This window comes from Asterias rubens, chromosome 9 (genome assembly GCF_902459465.1).
Source record: "Asterias rubens chromosome 9, eAstRub1.3, whole genome shotgun sequence".
Taxonomy (NCBI): domain Eukaryota; kingdom Metazoa; phylum Echinodermata; class Asteroidea; order Forcipulatida; family Asteriidae; genus Asterias; species Asterias rubens.
In genome coordinates, this window is record NC_047070.1 from 9,536,407 (window position 1) to 9,541,783 (window position 5,377).

Genomic DNA, 5,377 nt, shown 5'->3' on the forward strand with positions numbered 1-5,377 from the left:
CCCTACCTTTTTTGTATACTGATGCACAGTACAATCAATTAGTGTGAGCAAAGTGCAGTCAAATTTTTTTCGGTTAAATTAAAGGGAAGGTACATGTTTGGTAATTGTCAAAGACCAGTTCTCTCACTTCATCATAAGCATAAAATAACAAGCCTGTGAAAATTGGGCTCAATTGGGTCATCAAAGTTGCGAGAAAATGATGAAAGAAAAACACCCTTGTTGGACGAGTTTGTGTGCTTTCAGATAGGAATAAAAGACTTCTGGCTAGAAGTCTTTTATTATGTTAGTGAGAAATTACATCTTTCTCAAAATCCATGCAACTCCAGAGGGAGCTGTTTCTCACAATGTTTTATACTATCAACAGCTCTCCAATGCTCATTACCAAGTCAGTTTTTAAGTTAATATTTGTTTTGAGTAATTACCAAACGTGTACCTTCTCTTTAAAGGGTGGGGGTTGAAATCCAGTTGACTGGAGTTGACTATGACTTGAAAGTTTTAACTTGCAATTAAATACTGTCTGATAATTTGGGCTAGGTTCATATACTATGCAGAACGAGTGTTGGGGGAAACAACAGGTGGTGTGACGGAAGAGCCCCTCTTCCAGGTACACAGCCCCTCTTCCAGGTACACATAGTACTTTTTTCCCCAGAAACACCAGGTCATAAGCAAAAAATGGATTATGACAATTAAAATAATATTGCATGACTGTTTTTGTTGTTGCTAGAAGTTCCCCGGACCCGAGCCGAAGGACACCATTTTCTCATTTCCCATGCAGAATTTCCTTCTACATGTACCTTAAAATGACTTAATAATGGCAACAACAAAAAAACATCAAACTTTTCTGAAACATACTTTTGCACATTGAATGCTAAAGCCTTGTTCTTCTTCCAATCACATGATGAGATGTAGATGGCATTTTCTGATAACAAATCACCAAAATTGGATTGTTTGTCCTTATCACACAACGAGGACGACAATTTCAGAGGTGACTGTGGTCCAGTAGTTAGACTGCAGGACTTGCAATCATAAGGTTGTCAGTTCGAATTTTACCAAGCTTGCCACTAATTTCACAAGGACTAGAATACATACTTCCACTTACTGGATCTGTGCAACTCATAATCATTGAGAGATTGACCATTGCCAGCTTGGCGTTTATATCCCCTTGTGGGAGTTTGCCAAGTTCTCTTGAGGAATAGACCATTAAGACAGAACAAGACTGACGTTGAAACGTAGAAGCCAAGTACAGCGCCTCTGGTAAGTGCATTACAAGTTAGGGCTTTATACTTACCATTTACAGTTTACCCTTTTTTCCCAGTCAATATCAGCATGACAAAAACAACCTACAAAACATGAAAAGGTTTCACTTCTGTGGCACACAGTGGTGAACACTGATCCTGCGTGATGTTAACTTTGATGAAGACAACGTAGATGTCAGTCTCATTAGCGAAGGGGAGGAGTTCGACGGATTCCAGATCCGGTGGGTATCCTTTGAGAGTTGAATCTTCCAAAGCGACAATCGAAGCAAAAACTTCAACGCTGCAATTTTGAGTGTTCTAGAGAGAAAGCTCCGCCATACCAGTGACGAAAACACTCCTCTCCTGGTCACTTCTCGAAGCCGTGTCCTCGTGAGCTTTGTCGACAGATTTCGTTTTGACGGTTTCTGGTTTGGTTTTGTATGTGCGAGCCCCAAATATTGTACTGCCGACTCTGATGTTAGTACTGCCATTTTCAATCTGAAGAGATAATAACAAATATAGTTAGTTGAAACAAAATGTACACAAGGCATCAATGCAAAGGAGTGCGCAGCATTGGTGGACGACTGTTTACGCTTACAAAAGGCAGGTTGTTTTTACAGTAACCAAGACATCTTGCTTTTATCTAAGACATTATCCGGAACCAGCTTCATAGAGCTGCCTCAGCACAAAACGTATCCAAGCACAACAGAATTATGCCTACAAGAATAAGGTTACCAGCCAAAATACTGTGACTGGCATACTGTTTATTTTTGCTTTGCAGAAAACTGTTCAGCAATGTTTTCAGCTTAACCAGATCTAAAAAAAAATGGCCTCTGGGTTGGAAGTGCAAAATAGTCTAGATTCTTTTCAGTTTGATGAAAACAGCTCCAGCTGGTCGTTATCAACCGTTTAAACACCCCTACGGAGTAGAGAAACTGTCTGGGGGTATTTATGAATAGTTGTTTATAACTGCTTCTGAAGACAAGGAACAGGACAAAATTGTTATATAAATAAAAAAAAGGCTGAAGGAGGCTTAGAGTTGCTTTAAAATGTACTTACTGCATGTTCAAAGTCATTGGACATCCCCATGCTAAGCTCAATTGACTCCTTGGGGAGACTAAACGTACTACAAATGTCCTCACGGCACTTAATAAGAGCCTGCATGGTACAAACAAACAAAGAAAGGAAGTATTGGTTAATCAGGTATTAACACAGTTATCTTTGCTAGGTTACAGGTTCGAATCCCTGGTAGAATACAGGTTCGATACCCATCCAAGACACCCAGTGAACGATTTCTCTTGTTTAGCAGAGCAAAATATTATACAAAATGTATCAGTTGCTGTTCAAAAATTAGGAGTTGCTACTCGTTTTGGCATTCAGGAGTTGCTACTAATTTTGGCATTCAGTGTGTTCTGTCTGAATTTTTTTGCTTAAAATATTGCTGGACGAAATCATTCCCTGACACCGTCTGCTGTTTTCAGAGTACAGAGTATGCGAACTGTGGTTTTGAAAGATGGATGAACTACATGTATGCTAGCCTGCAACATGATACCATCTGGTGAATGCATCTACTGCAACATGATATCATCTGGTGAATGCGTCTACACAGTAGAATGTCAACCCTCCTACTGTCCAACCATTCAATGTCGTCCATTGTGGTTAGGAGTAACTATGCCAGCCGGCAATACGATATGATGTGGTGAATGCATCAACACAATACAGAGATGTACACTGTCAGTCAGTTCTGTGCACAGCTGCGTATACCAAAACCCTTGCAGTTGAACTGTACTAAATGGTCTGTTAACTCACTGGAAAATGGTACCAAGAGTAGGAGGGTTAATGGTCTTTATGAGCTGTTTACATACCTGGAAGTCGGGGTTGGGACCTTTACTCAGGTCGTGATCAAAGGCACCGATTGTCATAATACCAACAACGTCAAGAGCTTGACAATGCTGTCTGATGTGGTCGTATAGGTTGCAGCATTCTGACGTGGGAACACCATGTTTTTCTGTATTAAACAATTTAAATGTAAACATTTAGTTTTTCATTTCTGCAAATCTTTTCCCATAAAAAAAGCTGTCGTTTTCAGATAAAAAATACGATTACAATTTCTTATTGCAATTGCCTTTTTTTTAGTAAGTTAATCATTCTGGCTCAAATCCTGTCATAAGTTTGTGAGTAATTTTGCCAACAAATCCAGTCATCGTGTAGTAATTTCCTAAAGTCTGAAACTGATAGTCGGCAAAAACATTAGTTTTTTGCAAAGATACATCTACAAACTTATACGTATTTTGTTCATTCATATCTTCAAAAGAATATTTAGCACAATACAGCTCTGGTTATTGTTGAAGTCAGATTATGTAAAGTGAGAGTGGCTTAGGAGTTTTGTCAAATTCATGATCAAAATTTACAAACTAAATAGAAAATAAAACACCCCCCAAACAAATTGATAATAAGCAGTCCCAATATTAGGTGTGAGCACTTAATTACAAACACAAAATTTCTCAAAATGTAGAAGACTTGAAAGAATTTACTGCTCTTAAAAAACCAACAGTACTCCTAAAAGCTTGTTTGACTATAATGGCCTCTGATAAACAAAACTCACGTTCTTCTCGACTTGTGTTGATTTGCACCATGACCTTTAACCTGTGACCCTTGTTTAGCCTCTCCCATGTCTTGTTGATCTCGTTGGCTAGCTTCATGGAGTCCACTGTTTCTACCATGTACAAGTTTGGCGACTCTGTTGATGCCCAAAACAAGAGAATTTTAGTAACATTTAATTGAAGTTACTATTCCAAACAATGCAAAGTGCTCTTTCTCTCCGAAGGAAGGAAGATGCATTGCAGGTTGTAGGGATAGGATGCACAGGCTTTGAATGGGCACAGCAATTTCCCTCTGGTAAGAGGCCCTTCTATGGGGACAATTTCAATTAGTGGTGACAACTTTGCAACCACAACAAAACACAGAGCACTACATTGCTGGGGTTTGCCGTGGGTTATTTTGAGGCCTATGCTCGGGGAGGGGTTTTACCAGATTCAAATGTACTCGGGACTTCTGGCAATCAATTGAGCCATGTTTGTATACATACTCCATTGGGCATGCCTGATACTTCATGCTTGTAAGACAGAGTCTGAAAAGTCGGGCACCTTCAAGGCACAAAACAACAATCTTATGAGCACACTGGACCGCCACCAACCCACCATCACAACATTTAGCTGGACATCGCTCGAAAACATTGACAGCCAAGGAAAAATTACATCACTGGAAATTGAAACATCGATTACTCTGACAGTTGAACAGGTATCGCAGCAATCATTGTTACAAAATAATTATTATTTAAACGTGTTTTCATTGTATTTTTTTGAAGTTATTGAAAGTTTACAAATTTGTTAATTCACATGTTTCTCATTGTTGATATTTTGACAGAGAAAAATGATGAAAGGAAAATTCCCTATTGTTTTTTTTATTTTATTGTCGGCCTTTGAGTGTCTTTTGCTGTTAAATTATTTGTCAACATCCCCCACCACCTGCGCATTCAAAAGATAAATAAATGCCCCTGCAAATATGAAAATTTGATCATTTAAATACCTCAATTATATAAGAGGTTGTTGAGGTCTGTCAAAAATGCTAACGTCGGGAGCTCAAAATCTTCTACCTTAATTTATTTGAAAGGCATGGGCCGTCAAAATTGTGTTTGATATCTTGCTAGGTACCTCTTAGTTTATTACAATGTGAAACTAAACAAAATAGCTTTCACTTATGAAAATATCAGGGTCCGAATGTCAGACTTACAAATGGTCCATATAATATAATAAAGAAGATGCCACTAGAACATTTCAAGGGGGCAACATGATGAAAACTTTCACTTTTTGCTTTTTGTCCTGTCTTATGGACCCTACCGAGTATTCAAGTAGAAGTAGAAGTGTCTCTTACACTGTCTGTTCAATGATATTGATGAAACTTACCAAGGACTTTCTTCACTTTGTTGGTTTGTAATGACCGATGAAGTGCCACCTGATGTCATTACAGGCTTTTTGTAACTCATCGTCGTGGGATTTCTCAACCAGTTCTTGAACCTATTCAAAGAGACAATGTGCATAAAAACTGTTTATTTGTTACACTCCAGGGTTTAACTCTGGATT

The 5,377-nt window shown here is 38.6% G+C and overlaps 1 pseudogene; it reads right to left on the reverse strand.

Moving 5' to 3' along the window:
* Window positions 1-370: 370 nt before the first annotated feature.
* LOC117294728 overlaps window positions 371-5,377 on the reverse strand; it is a 7,547-nt pseudogene continuing 2,540 nt past the window's right edge.